The sequence below is a fragment of the Pristis pectinata genome, chromosome X (genome assembly GCF_009764475.1).
Source record: "Pristis pectinata isolate sPriPec2 chromosome X, sPriPec2.1.pri, whole genome shotgun sequence".
Classification (NCBI taxonomy): Eukaryota; Metazoa; Chordata; class Chondrichthyes; order Rhinopristiformes; family Pristidae; genus Pristis; species Pristis pectinata.
Genome location: NC_067450.1, coordinates 3,391,129 through 3,408,649, shown reverse-complemented (window position 1 = coordinate 3,408,649; position 17,521 = coordinate 3,391,129). Strand labels below are relative to the sequence as shown.

Below are 17,521 nucleotides of genomic sequence, written 5' to 3'. Positions count from 1 at the left end.
AACCATTGGAATGCAGGATAGTTTTCCTTCTCAAGCAAATAACACCAATAAGTTGATCATAGTTTCATTTCTAGTAGAACTTGTTGGCTTGGCCCCCATCTTAGCCTTGATCTTGGTGAGGGTCAGGAAACTGGCAGAGGAGAGGTAAGAGTAATACTCTATAGTTGGACAGTATTTGATTATGGGAGCAGAAATCATGGAATCTTTTCTTGGGATGATGGCTAGAGTCATACTTGATGTAAAGGAAGAAGCTTGCAATTGTTAGGCAGTTATCATCTCTACAGAATGTCATTGAGAAGTGTGTCACCTTAAGCTGCTTCATTAATGACTATTCCTTTTGAGGATCATTGCTTTCAACTCCTGATAATGAAGTAGCTCATACCAACTTACAGTAATGCCTGAATAATGCCTGGTTTGGGGCTGTGAACTGGTGGGGAACGAATTTTGAATGAGAGAATCCTGGTGTTACTCCTTGATCTCCAATGTTCTGGTTAAGACTCCCAACATTAACCTCCAGGTATCAGTGGTATCAACATTGGGACTGTAAGAGAGGCTGACTTTACTGACTGTTCAAAGCATCTACATTATCCACAAAACATACGTCAGGAATGTGATGAAAGCTTACCATTAGTTCAGACTGATGGATGTGGTAGCAGCAAGATCATAATCCAGCACACAGCAGTTAACTTTGATCAGTGCATTTGCTACTTGTCTCCATATCCACCACTGGGGCACTTTGGCTGTAAGATGTACATTCTACAGGAGGAACTGAATAACTCTCTCGTGACCTTCACCCTCAAAAAGAACTTCAATGCAACTTCCTTTCCAAGGTGTACATTTTTTAACTAATACCAAAGGATTGGAGCATTTAAAGATTGCATATCACCTTGATGAATCCTGGATGGGCAAGAAATGCTGCTCTGTACCAGTTGCCCTTTTCCTGAAAATAACAGTCCAAAGTTTTGGGAGAGAAACAGTTGGGTGTGGTGTAGCGGTTGGAAAAAGTACAATTGGAGTATCTATGAAAACTGACTGGCACCTGAAAGGTGTTGGATTAATGTTGTTATTTTTGGTCATTTTTGTTCCAACTTATTATTATTAAGGTTATATTGTGTTTTTTGGTTTAAAGTGTGAGACGTGCTTCATAGATCTTTATTTTGCCATGTTAAGAAAGATCTTTTTGCCAAGTTTCAAAATAATATGCACACCAGTCAAAAGTTTCTTCAGCTTGGGTTTATGTAATCCTATAGGCACTTCGTAGAGATCAGTGGAGGCTTCTACAAAATTTCTTCAAACCCAGTGCACACGGGTTACTAAAATCAGCTTTATTGTTCTGGCTTATTAACCACAATGTTGTAGTTTGCTTTATGGAACATGCCCAGTATCCATTTGGATACACCATCACAGCTAGATTATGTACCCCAGTCTCTAACAGAGTATAGAGATCTATCCCCTTGTCTCCTCCAATTAGAATATGGAGGTCTCTTTAAAAACTAGGTTAAATCTCGGTGACCTAGAACAGGTTCACATTGATTAATTCGTGTATCTTTCAGCTTCTGATCAAAATCGCATCAAATAATTTTGATGGAGGATTTAATGAAGTACAATTTCAGTTAAACTTCTGGATTAATGTTGGTGACTGGATTTTTTTCAGTTAAATATTTCTATAGTGTTTTCCTTTGGTCCACTGGTTTGTTGCTTGAATTTTGCAGAAAAGAAAAACAAAAAAAAGGCAAATTAGTTGAAGGAATAAGAGAGAAAATAAATCGGACAGGTTTTTTTCTACATTTGTTGTTCACTATATCATGTTGCACAACTGCATTGTCTTTACAGATGAAGAAAGAAGCTGGAAAATGACACTCAAGCCCTTGGATACTAACTTCGATTTGAAGCCTATTTTTTTTACAGGGGATTTTCCTTTGTGTTTGTTGTAAACAATTATCCCATGTACAGATACCTCCTGATAACCAGAGTTGTGCTAACCTCTTCCATCCCTCACAAGGAGCCAGAGCTAGGTTAGAAGCCATAGGGAGGGAGGTGCTGATATTATGGGCCCAGGAGCTTGCATGCTGAGTTTCGCTGTTACATTTTTTTTGATAAAGACCTTCAGGATCTTCTAAATCTTAAAGTTACTGATGAGAAATACAGCAGTAACTCCAGATGTGAAATGGAAAATGGGAGGGTTTTTTCTATATCCTTCACCTTATGAAGGTGAGCCTAGGCATGCCATTTGGTAAGCTCTGAATCATAAGGGTTTGTTCTTGTCTGCTTGTAGATCTCTTTATCCATATTCTCACTTTGGGAAGTACTATGAATGCCATTTAGGAAAAAAAAGTGATTTGCATAAACCTAGGTAAAGTTTTGGAGAGTGCTTTCTACTGGAGCTATTCTCCAATGAGTAATCATTTGAAAAGAAATTGGTGTTTTTAATTTAAGCCAAAATCTCTAAGTCTCAGTATTTTTATTTAGCTGCTCTTTGGTTTGGAAGATGAGGTGATTGCTCTGCATAAGATATGAGATTTTAAATTATTGGTCAGTTTTTGTAGCAGATTTTAGTTAGGAGGAGGCCTCTATTTTGGAGCTATTGGAGAAAGAGCTGCATTTGAATTGGTAAGGGGAGGGGGAAGAAACTCTAATTACAAAGTAATAAGCAATGATGTTTGGTTCACTACACTTGGATTCTTAAATGGATGGCTTTTGAAAAGCACTTTCCTGCTCGGCTATTTTTGATAATGAAATGACCACCAGTAAGGAAGGATCTTGTGCCAACATATCAGTAAATGAATGTATTTACTGGAAAATAAAGGCCCACAGCCTTATCTATTCAATATAATAGTATTACAAACTGTGTATAAAGGTTACCCCAAACAATGTAGAACTATCCATCAAACATAACTTTAACTACAACTGGAAGCCATACTGTAAATAACATGCTCTGTTGGAGCTCTGGGGGAGGGGGGGGGGGCACGTGGGCGGGGCTAGGGAGAGAAACCAAAATGCACTGCTGCCTGAGGAGAAATACTGCTTATAGATACCCAGATTTTCTATTAAGTACTACTTCTGCAAAAAAAAAAGGAAATGCAAGCTACAGTTATGGCTATTATTGGAGTCTTAAGTTGCTACCTAGAATCAAACACAGAATTCATGTGCTTGGACTTGTAGACCTGTTTAAATTCCTGCTTAGTGGATTTTGGTCTGTCTGTTGCCACATGTCCATATATCTGAAGCTGGGCAGTTGCTTCACTTCTGGCTCCCCTACCATTTCACACACAGCCATTTATTTTGAAAACATTCTGAAGTGTTTTATTTACAACCACAACTTTCAATGCAAATTTTAAAAAAAACTGATGCTTGAAATCTGAAATAAAGTGCTGGAAATGCTCAGCAGATCAGACAATGTCTATGTAAATAGAAACAGTTAATGTTTCAGGTCAAAGACCAGATAATTTTTAGTTGATTAATAGGCCCTCTGAGTGTGGCTGTATCAATTTTATATCAATTAATTCCCAAACTGTTAATATTGAAAGGCCATTGAAAACATCCATTTTAGTAGACCATATTCCAGCCTTTGAGGTTTTCATGCATTCTTTCTCACCTGAATTGTAGATGCATGTCATGTGGAATTTTATTCTTGGGTAAAAGTGCTTTTCATTTTGTATCCAGTGGCAGGTAGTTTTCTGGCATGACTGCCAGTGTGACTGAAGCAATGCTTTTCATTGCCTGTTTAAATGAAATTGCAGCTGCTGTTACTTCTGTACTGTTGCTGGGCATGATGGAGTTTCATCTCTGTTGACTGAAATGTTTAAGAAATGGCAGTTGTACCTTTTTATAGAGCCTTACAATGCAGCAAGTACCTGGCCCTAATTATAGTTTTTGGTTTCCCCTCTCTTGCCTTCAACCCCATGTCAAATGTATCTCTTTCTTGCTCTCTGTCATCCCCTACCAATTCCTGAGCACTCACTGCTTTGCCCCAGTACACACTGACAATTTTGATGATTCGCTTTGCACGGGTACTGTTTTTCCATTTTTGTTTTAAAAGATACTGCTTCATTAGCTGCTTTCCCTTCTCTCAGCTTTGTTATTGCTCCTCCCACAACTTTCTGTTTCATCTATTCACTTCAGTTTTTGTCCTTCCGGTACTGAAATCTGTTCAAAATCAGTATCATTCTTGAGTCCCTGATATTGACTTGTCCTCCACAAACTCTCATGTTCCTTGATTTCATAAACATGGATTCAGTTTCCAGATGTGTGCCATGAGCACCTTGCTCTCCCCTTGACTGGCAGTGTTGATTTCAAAACCACTTGTGTTGTATTGCTTCCCATTTGATGGATGAATTGAAATGATCTGCAATTTAAAATTTGGTAGCTCAAGTGGGAAGTAGTACAACACAAGTGGAATAGTTTGCTTTGTCACTGCCATTCTACCCCCAAATCTCAGAACAAGGAGTCCACCCCATTAGACAGTACAGCAAATCCCATCCATAATGAAGGGAGTGCCTTCTGCAGCAACTCGTAATGATATATTGGCCTTAGTAAATTTTGTAAAGCACTTTGTGGATGTTTTTAAAGTCAACTGGGACTTGGTGCTGTTTCGGAAACAAGGCCACAGAATTTGGGTAATTGGTTTACTGAGTGTGGAGAATGGGAAACCAGCCAGAAATAATGAAGTTGGAAACTGACAAAGTACAGGTGAAAGATTCAGTGGAACCTGGATGGAAGTAGTGGCAGAGGTGGATGAACTTGCAGGTATTGTGATGAAGAATGTTTTGAGGCCAGAAAAGTGACAGGAATTGAATGTTATAACTGCAAACTGCAGGTAGGAAGGGAAGTTATTTCTGCGGAAGCTCTTACAATGCATATGTGTGATTGGAACTAGGCGGGGGAATCCTATGATTTAAAGGCAAACCACTGCAGATGCTGGAAATCTGAAATAAAACTATTGGAAATATTCTGCAGGTAAGGCTGCATTTGTGAAGTGAAAAATGATTAACAATTCTGATTGATCCTACCCAATTTCAATCGTAATAACTAGTTAACAGGTATTGGAGAGGATGAATATCAGAGGATGAAGAGAATAACGTACTGATAATCTCAATGTAGTTTGTAATTGGTTGGGCCATTTTGGTATACCAATGGCCATGGTCATTTTAGATAAATTCTACCAGATTTGCAGCAGAAATGGGCATAAAATTGTGAGGTGACAAGTTTGGGGAAGACATACGGATAAGGTATGTCTTTCAAAGATGCAGGTTCCTTTGAGGAGTGGGTGATGACACTAGTTTTGAAAGTGAAAGGGCATGCCAACGAGCGTGGAGCAAGGAAGGGATTTGTTGGGGGTGGGGTCAACAGTTTTGTACAACTTTCTCTTGTCACCCTTCCTAGCTCGGTTCTACATAGAATGTAGAGAGCAGATCTGCAATTCATCGTTGTCCCACTTTTCAAACCCCTGCAGCTCTATCATGGCCTGTATCCTCCACTCTACTGAATCTGGCTTGCTGTGCATTCTTCCTTATCCCTCATCCATGCCATCATTGGTGATAGAATCCTCTGCTCATTATCTTGTCTTCTGAAACTCATCCTTTCCCTTGGCTAGGTCTCTTCCTATTTTCACAAACCATATCTTTTCAGGTGCATCTTTCACTTCTTCCTTCTGCTGTTGTCATGAATTACATCACTGAATACATAAAAGCAGAGAAGGGAACCCAAAATGATCTGTCTTTAAGCTGCTGTGGCAAAATTACTCAGTCTCCCTCCAAAGCTGTTCTCCCCCACCTCTCAACAAACAAGAATTCTTATAAGTAGGTTACCCTAAGAGGTCAGTCAGTCTACTTGAATGGTGTTCAGCTAAGGCCTGCCCTATTGTATAAATGTTCATCTGTTTTTCCTGAAAATGGTTGTCGTGAATGATCTCTTTCATGTTGCCATTCCTTCAAGGCCTGTCAAGTTTTCTCACAAGAAGGCTAAAATTGAGTACTTTTTTTAATCCTCTTCATAGTGGAGGACTACAGTGCCCACCTGTTTGATATCTGGGATATAAAAGACAAGTTAGTTTGTATCAAGCAGTGGACCATGAAGTGAACTGCAGATGAAGGCTTGAAAACTTGGAAGTAATAATGTTTAACTGAGAAGTCTTAAGTTAGTAGAAGGGATACCCTGCAAAAGCAGATGGCAAAGCTCTCTTCAACTGAGTCCATCACTTCAAATGAGACATCTGATAGGAAGGGGTGGTGTACCAGTAAAATATGCTGTGAATTTATGCAAATTAGGTTCATGCCCCACAATGACTATTTCTAAAATAATGTCCCTTTTATATACAGAAATGATTTTCAAATTAAGTTGAGGCTGCTAGTATTGTAGTGCCAATGCAAATCCTAATTGCTTCTCTTGTTCCTGGCTTCAAAGGGGAAATCAGAAGTGCAGATCAACCTAAGTGGTTCCCAGTATTTGGTTGGAGAGCTGTATTTGGCATTTATTCACCAGCTTTTAACCATTTAATATATATTTGGCTGAGTCCATTTCCATGCTACTTTTTGGAGCTGTAGCTAGTTGTGTTATGATTTCCAGTCAGCTGATGAATAACAGTACAAACCAGAGGAAATATACTTCGATCTGTACAGCTTGGTGCAGTATGATATATTGCATTTACTCACTGAACATCAGGAGCTGTTGTTGTATCTGAATCTACATTCTGGCAATTACATCCATAAGAAAATTTTGCAGCGTCAGCCATGATCTAGTGGGTAGGACTCTCACCTCTGAGTAAGGAGGCAGTGAGTTCAAGTCTCTCTGCATAATTTACAAGAATCTAGGTTAATATTTCAGTGGTGTGCTTGCTATTTTTTGGATTTGAGTCAACCCAAGTCCTCATCTGCTTTCTCAAGTGGAGCTAAAAGATCCCAGCACTGTTGAAGAGGATTTTGAGTTATCCCATTAATCCTAGTGGTTATTTATTTCAAGCAATGTAACTTAAAATTTAATTATCATATTGATGTTTGAGGGAGTTTGCTATGTGTGTATTTGCTGCAGCATTTTCTACATTGCAACAGAGTGCACTTTTTGTAAACAAACTTTGGGACTCGCTGTAGTAGCAAAAAGGCCTATGTTAAATGCAAGCTCTTTTTCAGGTAAGTTGGAGTAGGTTTGGTCTGAAGTCATTAAAGTAGTAGTCAATTGAAGCAAAACCATTCAGTATATTTCCTCAATCTACCCAGAAGAGAGAGAGAGAGTTCCGTTACATTTGAAGACCAGAGTTTCTTCAGTTGTAGCAGAAAGCTTACATTTATTGAAGTATACCTCTTTGTTACTAAGATTAAAACACCCCACCAAAGTCATCTATTTCCATTGAAGATAACAATACAAGGCTTATGAACTGGCCTCTTTCAAGATTGTTGTCTATGTCTCATCACACTCGCAGGTTTTGGGTATTGTGGCAGCAGCACATTTAACCCTGTCAGCTCTTGGCCAGCTGACTTTTGTACAGAGTCAATTTGGGGCCTTCCAGGTGGTCTATTCCTCCAGTAAGCTGCTCAGTTGCCATGCTAGGCCCATTATCTTTAAGTCGTGCCTCCCACAACTCAGTAGGTGGTTCTGTTGGTAGTGCTGGTTTACCTGTGTTGTAATGAAACTCCCATGGGACTTGAGGCAATTTTCGACAGTAGTGTGACTATGTTGAGGATGTTCAGCATTCTTGGTTTGTTGATTTCTTGCCCCTTGACTGGCCACAGATTTCCAGCCACAGTAGGGAAGTATAAACTGTAGGCATTCATTGGATTAAGGCAGCCACTGATGATTTTGTAGCGGTCATTTGGCATCTGAGTCAATTTTCTGACACTGGCAGAACATTTCCATACAAGGAAAGAATACTCAATAGTGGAGTAATGTAGAGTGAACATGCAAGTACAAACCATGGGTGGGTGTGCTCTTCCCCCACATTCAGTAATCAAAAAGACTTCCAGGCCTATGACACTGATTTTTATTTTTCCCCTGCTATGCCTCCCAATTAAAACATCACAGAAATTGTGAAATTGAGAGCTGTAATGATTGACTATTTTGTCATTTTCAGCATCATAATCTACAGTAGCAGTAAATCCAGATTTTACTTATGCATTTTTGGGATCTGGGCATCGCTGGCAAGGCCAGTGTCTATTGCCCTTGAGGTGGTGATGGTGAGCCACAGCCTCGAACTGCTGCAGTCTTTCTGGTAAAGGTACTCCCATAGTATTGGTGAGCAGGATGTATCAAGATTTATACTTAATGCCAATGAAGGACCAACAATTTATCAGCTAATGAAATTGATTATGGCTTATTCCTTAAGAAACTTCTGGCGCCTAGTTGAGGAACAGCATTTCTGAGGCTTTGTTTTCCTGTAATGTATACAGCATATGTTTACTGATGAATTCTTTTTCATTGTTGCTCAGAGTTGTGCTACAGTTTACTAGGGCTGAATTCTTCATCTTTGAATTTTGCCTTTTCCAAAACTGTTTTCCCTTTGACCAAGGATGCCTGCTTGCAATATTTTGTGAAATGTGATGAGTTTTTCATTATGCTCGTTCCTTATGCTTGCAGCCACTGTTAATAATGAACCACTCTTATGCTTTTGTTTTCACACAAAAGTTTAATATTGTGCTATTGTTTATTACACTGTGTTCTGGTTACTGTGAAAAATGTATGCATCAAATGAATGATGTCACTAATGTGCTGGAAGGGAAAAGCTCATGGGCAACATCACCAAAATGAAACATCTGAAGGGATTGCGTCCATGTAGGTAACCTGGACTCACTCCTGAGGAATAAGGAGGATACTTTTATTTGAAGAATGAGAGACCAAACAATGTAGGTAACATTACTTACTTATTTTGGATTGTGCCATGCTATGTTTCAAATAGATTATTAAGACCGTTGAATACCTAGGTGGTATAACATGTCTTTTTATTACTATGAAAATTAGGTCCAATGGAGCATTCACAGAGCAGTTCTCAGAACTCTGTAATAAAGTAAGTGGATTTTTCAATTTTGTGACACTACGTTTTTATGTCTCAATCAACATTTATTTTGAGTATTCTGGTTACCATGCTTTTTGATTCTGGTTTGCCTAGCTGGCGCAGAATGAGGAATACTGGCAACAGCTGGTGAGTCATGGACAGTTCTAGAGACCTGGACTGCTTTATCATTATAAACAAAATAATATAACCTAAGCAAAGTCTATTGAATAAGTAAATGCGGGTTATTTTAAATGCAATCATTTGTTTAGTATTACGTGATTTTAAACAAAAATACATTTTAACCAAATTTCAGAGGCATTGTCTTGCGGTGGTGTGCCCTTAGATAATGGGCTTGTTCAGAACTCTGGAATTGTCTTATTTGTTTCTCTTCAGTAGTGAAGGGCTGCAAAACAACATGGGCTAGAAGGTGGGCAGACACTTTGCAACTGGTACTTCATGTAGATAGTATGAATTATTACATTTTAAAATTAAGAATAGAAAGGGGCATGTAAATTTTTAAAGGATGTGGAGGAACAGATGAATCTTGATGAGCTTGTACACAGATTACTGAAGGTGGCAGTGCAAGTGAATAAACCTCTTTTATTTTAAAAAAAAGGCAAACAGTTGATTTTCAGACCTCAAGGCATTGACCAGAGGTGATGATAAACTTGCACAAGGACTTATTCAGTACAATTTTGCGCATCCCATTTTATGAAAGTAATGAAGAAGATGAACAGATTTGTTAGAGGGTGATGCAGGTTGAGGAAACCTGGTTATCAATAAAGACCAAGTCCTTGTTGAAGGAGATCAGGGGAAACATAATAAGTCAAGAAAGCTATACCAGCAAGGAAGCACAGATTTAATCACACGAGAAGGGATTTCAAAAGTTTAGAGTAGTTAGAATGTTCTGTTCTCTGCCACGAACTCTTTAAATGAAGAACTAAATCTTTTAAATAAAAATTAGATCATTGCTTTATAAAAGAAGGAATCATAAAAGTAATAGAAGCAACTAAGAAAATAGGGCTTCAACTAAGTGAAATATCAAAAGTTTGGAGGAGGAGCAAATAAGTGGAATCAGACCAGGTGGTTTGAGAGAAATCTGGGCACAAACTTATTGGGATAAATGATCTTCTGTGCTTCAGCAATTTATTACTCTATACTCAGAATTTCTTTTGTACTGGATTACAACCTAAGTACAAAAATTCAAACTTACTGCTTTTATTTTATTATTAAGTCATTGGCACCTGATACAAAAGACAAAACTGCAAATGTACACATTGTATTTGTATTTCAAAAATGTTATGTTCCCAGTACGCTAAGGATTTTAGTAATCAAATAGATGTTTATTTTTCTCTTGCACTAGATTTATTAAAAACACAATAACAATGATGCAATCTTTCCATTTGTGCATGATTATTAGAGTAAGATACAAGGCACTACACAGAACAATCCATCTGTTCAAAACAATAAACAGTTAGGGCTGAAATGTTCCAATTACAGAATAGCCCATGACAGATTACTTTTTAGCATTGGTGGGTTGAAAACACGGCAGCTTGCAAATAATTCTGATTTTGTTTTTCTCTCAGTACACCTGATCCTTTATGGCCAGTTGCAGCTTTTTGCCTCCCATAAAACGTAAGGGACTTTGTCTCATCGGACTATGGTGGGTTCCATTCATTATTATTTAAGCTGAGATCCATGCTTGATGTTGAATAGACTCAAACTAGTTATCTTGAGGAGTTAAGATTTTCATTCAATTTGTCAAAAATGTGATGTTCAGTACCAAATATAAATAATGAATTGTTTTTGTGCTTTGTAAGCAGTAACCAAATTTAAGTTCCTATTTTTAGCATTCCATTTGAAAGATTTTTTAAAAAAAATTGAGCATTAATTTGAGTTTCTGCTTGCATGTGCGCTGAATGTTTGCGCAAAAGTATCAAATGGAAGAAAATAATTAAAATCACTGTCCTACTCACCACCTATGCAAGGATTTTTTTAGATTCTGTTTCAGCTTGGCTCCCAGTGTTGTTAACCTGCCCATTGCCAGTGTTCTGTGTCACCTTTTTTTAATTTCCCTTTTTTAAATACTCATTCATGAGATGTGGGTGTTTTTGGCACAGCCAGCATTTAATGCACATTCCTAATTTCAAACTTTAAACATACTATCTTCAGGGGTGTAAGTGCTTGTTTTAAATATACATCCAGCCAATAATGGGGTACTTTCAGACTCTTACAGGTACAAGACCTGTTAGAAGACCATAGAAGTAGCAGTTCATGTGGATTATGCTACATTTTTGGTGCTGCTGCGTTTATTTCAACAGCATACTTCTACTTAAATTGGATGCAATACCTCATTTTGCTGGCAAACAGCTAAAAAGATATGTGCTAGCGGCAATGAGCAAAACAGTGCCAATTCTGAATAGCATCAGCTGTGCGCAAAACAAAAGGAATAATTTATAGCCATAGACTGGCAAGCAACTAACATCTGTGTCAGCGGCTAAGAGCGAAAACAGTGCTAGTTCTTGATGGTAGTATGATGCGCAAAGAAAAGAAATTGTAGCAATACTCTCGCAGCTGTGAGAAAGGGTGCCCTCTTTAGACATGCTTGCCATCAGTTATTGGGGAAAAAAAAAGCAATGCATCAGGCCTATGTTGTTGGTAGCTAAGTGACATTGCAAGATAGTTTACTACATGTTATGTCTGAGAAAGGGGTTAATGCCACTGGTAGTGGAGTATGAGAATGAGTTCAGTGTTCTTGGCAGGGAGCACAGTTGGAACTGAGACTGCAACTCTACAGGTTGGTCTTTTGAATATGTGCTTCCCTGGATCAGGAGTTGGTGAATTTATCCCTTCTGCATTAAATTAAGTCACTAAATCTGAATACTCCCCTGTCTGTTTAGCATTTATTTCTCAGTCTTCACTTCTCAGTCAAATTTAATCTGCAATAAAATGTGTAGCTGTCTTGGAACATGCTTCACAGAATACTGGTCCATAATTTACAAAAAACTTTTTTTTTTAACCATTTCGCTACTATGCTTGAATCATGGGTCTTTTGGCACTACAGATAATAAGTATATGGATCATAGTGGGGATGTGAATTGGGAGTTTGTTGTGTTGAGCCTGATGCGCAGATTTGGAATTGCAATTGCAATTGCAATTCAAAATGACACTCCAGTGCAGAACTGAAGGAGTACTACGTAGTCAGGAAAAACATTGTTTGGATACGATATTAATCTATGGCCCTGTCCATCTGTTCAGGGGGTGAAAAAAAAATCACTCTAGCATTGACTCTGACATTGAGTTATCTCGACGTCAGAGTCAACATTTAACCCTCATCAGAACCTACCAAAAACACATTATTTGGCCATTATAATCTCCTTTGCTATTTGTGAGAGTTCATGTGTGCAAATTGGCTGTAAAGCACTATAGGAGTCATGATGTGAAAGGCATGATACCAGGGCAAGTTTTTCTTTCAAGGAAATTACTATATGATTTGGAGAATTATTTAGCCAGCTAGGTTACAGGAAAATATTGCCATTTCTGTTGAGGGTACATCACGCACTTCAGGGTCATAAGAATGATTATTTTCTACTGAAAATTTAAAAAAAAACAAACTTCCAGTCTGAAAACATTTTGAACCTATCAAAATGTGTGGTGTGGAAAAGAATCGGCCTCCTGCTGTTTTCCTAGTTCTTGCACAGGCATTTTGTTGTTCCCTTAGGTCAGTAAAAGTTGTAACAAGTTAAATAATTATTCTTAAAGACAATTGATTTATTTCTGTATTGCATAGTTAGTAAAGCAAAAGACGTGGGACTTGGTACCTGCCAGGAAAAAAATTGAGTGGAAATTTTAAGGCTGTCATCAATTATTTGCAGTAACTCCTGTTAACTGAGTGTCACTATGTTGGTGTAAATTTTCAACTGTGATACACTGCCTCTCAGCAACTGTATAAACCACAAACTACTTAAATATAATACCAATACTCAGTACAAAATGGAATTAGGTAACAAGTTTAATTCCACTTTTCTTGAGAAGCATGAGAGCTTTCTTCTCAGTGAGGAAATGGAGGGAGAAAAGAAATAATATTAATAAACCTAAAATTAGATGACTTCATTGAAAAGTTTTCATTATTATTTTCTTCGTGCATCTTTCTGGCAGCTATTTCAATCTTAGCTGTTTCCCTTTTTATTTTTATTTAAAAGAAATCCTTACAAAAAGCACTTTCTTAGTTATGGTATTTATGGGAGTGGTTTTAAACTTCTTAATACTTTGCATATCCTGGGTAAATTTCAGGCTGCCCAAGCTAACCACCTGCATCCTTCTGCACTTTCAGCTTAGTTCTGATGCTGAGCTAAACTCTAAAGTAGAAACGGTAATTAAATGTCAGTGAAACCTTCATTGATAGCCCCTTCCTTTTGTTGCCATTCTCTGCTGCTGCTGCTATCTAAATAGATTATTTTACCTGATGCAATCAAATCTTAAAAAATAAAGAGTTGCAGTTAAAACTTAATTACATTCTTACTCCTGGGTTTTCCAAACTACTTGGGGATAAACCTCAATAAAATAGTCCTTGGATACAAATGGTATTCAATGACTTTTTTCAGGCAATTGAGATGGCAGTATTGTGATGCTTAAGATGATCATAGATCTCTTTTTCCTGCAATTTTCTCGTATCAAATGCAGAAATCTGCTGCACAATAAATTACACTAAGAGAGATCACACCCTAATAAAACAACTTGGTGCTGCTCAAAATGGCTGATAAATTTGATGTTGAAACCTCGTGCAAGCACCTTAATGCTAATGCTTTTACAAAACAAGGCAGCTAACTTGCATAAAAAGAATGCTTGCAATTTGTGTATTTTCAGTTAAGTCACCATTGGGTTTTTGGTGTGGTTGTGGGTGGGATGCGAAGATGACCCACACTTTTGTGGTCGGTGCTTTTCTCTCTGACATGATTCATTTTTCTTTTGCAGTTATTTGTTGAGCAGCGCAGAAATAATCGGTAAAAATGGCAGACAATAATGTTGTTAACAATGGCAAAGACGAGGCTGGCCAGAGTACGGAAGATGTTTGCCGGGACTACCTGCGCAATGTCTGCTATCGCGGCAAGACCTGCAAGTACCTCCACCCGGATATAAATGAGGTACATGACCTAGGTGTGAAAAAGAATGAGTTTGTCTTCTGTCATTATTTTATGAATAATGTTTGTACCCGTGCAAAGTGCACATTCATACACGGGACAGCAGAGGATGAGGAATACTACAAAAAAACAGGGGAGCTTCCCCTACATTTGCGTTCCAAGGTGGCTGAAACCTATGGTCTCTCAGTTTCTGACCTGCCTGCTGATAAAGGTGAGATCCCGGTTTGCCGTGACTACCTTAAAGGTGACTGTCAAAGAGGCTCAAAGTGTAGGTTCCGGCATTTCAAACGTGACAATGTAGAACATGATATCAAGCTGACACGAGACCCTCCACTGTCCCAGCCAGTTCGTAGATATGATCGATCGGATAATGACAGTGGTATTAATTGCTATGAGTATGACCACCGCTTGAAGAGGAGAAAGTTGGAAGGGTTTGAGTTTGAAGTCTATGAATATGATCTCACAAGTCGGCGATCAGTTGATTCTGGATACCTGGAGGAGGAGAATATTATGTTGCGAAACCGAAATGAGGAACTCAAAAAGCAGGTGTCAAATTTGATGGGCAACAATGAGGTCCTTCTGGAGCAGAATGCATTTCTCCGCAACCAGATCAAGGCAGCAATGCTGAACTCCATGCCCACAACAACAACTGGGAGATTTGGTCACTGCACTTCTCCGGGGGTTAAGACAAGGGGACTTTGGGAGTAAATTGCTTCCAAAAAATTACAAAATAATTCTTAACATCTCAGCACTGATCCTATATGTTTAAGTCTTTGCTCCTGTGACTTTGGATGAGGTTGGGGGGGGGGGGGGGGGCGGAGTATTCTTGGAATATTCAAATCCTGAAACAATGTTTATTGCTTTAAAAAAAAATCCAGTCAAGGTACATAACAAGTTTCTTGACAATTTGACAAGGCTGCGCAGGAAGCATCAAATGAATTTTGGCGGGAATAACTTTTCTTGATGCTTGCAGCAATGGCTAAGTGAAATTACATTGGGTATATGTATTAGTTGGAAGAGGCATTGAAGAGCTAGCGCCAATTAGTTGCCCAACATAGGTCATCATCATAGAAAATAAAATTATTTACAAAATTTGAATACAGTTTGCTGAGGAATAAGTTTCTTAGTGTATCTTTTGTAAAAAGTAATGTACAAGGCAAAGGTTAATGACAATAGGCTCTACTTCAAGTGAGTTACCACAAACCTTTTAATTGTGATCTGGGTTACAGTGCATTTGGAACAGAACAGTAGTGTCCTTACTGCCTTTTTGAATGAACTGAACAGACTTGAGTATACCAACTTTAGTGTTCCAAATCACCACTGAGTGAACTGGAACAGCTTCTAACATGTCTGAGACAATAATATAAACTATTGCAAAGGAACTCCAGTAACATTGAAGTACCCGGAAATATAATACAAAACTGCAGTATATTTTCTCTCAAAGTTGTGTTGCCTTGCAAATAGTGTGGCTGGCATGTAACAAAAGGAAACATTTTATATAGGCTTATCCCTGTTTTGTCCAAAATGGACATTTGTCATTTTTGAATAAAAATGTGTGTTACAGCATCCACTTTTGACTTTTTGGCGACCTGCACATCCTGGCTCACGTTGAGCATTGTTCTCCCAAACCCTTGAAATACTAGCAATCTTCGTTGTGCTTCGTCTTTCCCTTGTCTTCCCATCCCCACCCTGCCCTGCTCACCCACAACCATCACCAATGCAACCAAAATTTGAGAACTTTTAAAAGTACAACAACACTGGAGAATGATCTTACTGATTATCGGCAGTTAAATCAGCAGACTCCAGATGCTATGAAATGGAAAAGTCCTGAGAATTTGCAATCCACAGTTGCATTGGAATAAATGCAAGTATACGGTGATGATTCTGATTAAGTGAAATCTGGTGTCATCTCCATTCAGTTGATCTAATATTTTATACACTATACTTCTAATCAAAATAATAGTAAATAAAATGATATCTGGTGTTCACAGCTTGGCTGCTCAAGATACTGGATCAGCACGTGGCGGTATTAATATGTTCCAGTTCTATTTCTTAACTGCTCTCTTGGCTTCATGTAAGAAAGCAATCATAATAGAGACAGGAACAGAGCTTGTATGCAATAAGGCGCATAATGTCACTGCTTGAGAGGTACACTTTCAGAACTGAAACATTCTTTGGATTTTATGCATTTGGCAGTTTTGAATATGTAACTTATGATCACTTAATACTGAAAATCCTTCTCTCTCTTCACCACCCCCCCCCCACCCTGCCCCCAAACTGTAGTATTACACAACCCTGTGTGAACTTGGTGAATGGGAATAGTTGCTTGCTTGTGAATGGTTGGGAACAATATTATCAGTCTTTTCCAACCAAGGAGGCTAGCCCCAGCCTTTGCATATAAAGACTATATTTTTGAGATGTTTATTCTTTGAAGGCTTAAAGCCAACCACATGGTCTGTTTTAGGCTAATGTTGGCCAACTTAGCATGGATAATATATCCAAGATTCCCTGGAACTTGTCTCAGATTAATCAATCATTAACCAAAATATCCACAATATAGTTTCTTAAAGATATTTTCTGTTTAAGGATGAGTTGATTTCTATTGAGAAAATGGCTGTGATTCTTAGTAATTACAACCTTGTGTTTGTGATATACATGGTCATGAAAATGTTTTTTTTCTTGCAGCTCTCATAGTTGTAAGGTGTGAAATTGTTAGGATTTTTGCGCTATTATTTTACTGTTCTAATTGGGGTAGATTAATGCGAAAGGAGTTGAGAGCCATAGGGTAAAAAGACTTTCAGAGCATTAAAACTGTAGTGGATGTGCATATTACAGTGATTGTTAACATTGATTGCATATATCTGAATTATACTAATTAAACCACATTTGAATCTATTTGGGTTCCATCTTTCTGCAGTTGAGTTTGCTATTCCAAACACATTAGTTAGATACTGATGCACTGAAAAATTCTCTGACTAACAGATCCTGTAAACGGTGACGAGTCTGGATATTAGAGGTATTTGAATTGCTGATCTGAACTTTCATGCCTTTATATTTTATGGCTCTAAGTGTGTGTGAGAGAGAGAGAGAGGGGAGAAAAAAACTTGCAGGTAGTTTAAATCAATTTTGACTCAAACATACAAGATAACATTTTTTCTTCTTATTTAATACCTGCCTTATATTAGTTGCCCTAACTCTAGAGGCCTCCATGCACTTTCAGTTTAATTTTACAGCTTTTAAGAATAAAGTTTCTGAAAGTCAATCAGTGCGTGTATAATAAAGTGATTTTTTCCAATTATTAATGCATAGTCTTTTTATTTTTGCACCATATGCACAAATCAGAGAAGTGTAGTGTTGAGCTATTACTTAAATAAAAAAAATTGTAGGAATCACTTAAAAA

The 17,521-nt window shown here is 38.0% G+C and overlaps 1 protein-coding gene across 7 annotated transcripts in view; it reads left to right on the top strand.

Moving 5' to 3' along the window:
* LOC127566974 (zinc finger CCCH domain-containing protein 10-like) overlaps nt 1-17,521 on the top strand; it is a 101,352-nt gene that overhangs the window by 62,078 nt on the left and 21,753 nt on the right. For 3 of the 7 annotated variants that reach the window (XR_007955810.1, XR_007955813.1, XR_007955814.1), the window contains exons 3-5: nt 8,947-8,992; nt 10,567-10,643; nt 13,955-14,124. The exons of 1 other annotated variant lie outside the window; for it this stretch is intronic. The gene's annotated coding sequence lies outside the window, so the exon portion shown is untranslated. Of the gene's footprint in view, nt 1-8,946; nt 8,993-10,566; nt 10,644-13,954; nt 17,424-17,521 lie in introns of those variants that run through there. 3 more of the 7 variants (XR_007955812.1, XR_007955816.1, XR_007955815.1) reach the window with 2 other exon arrangements.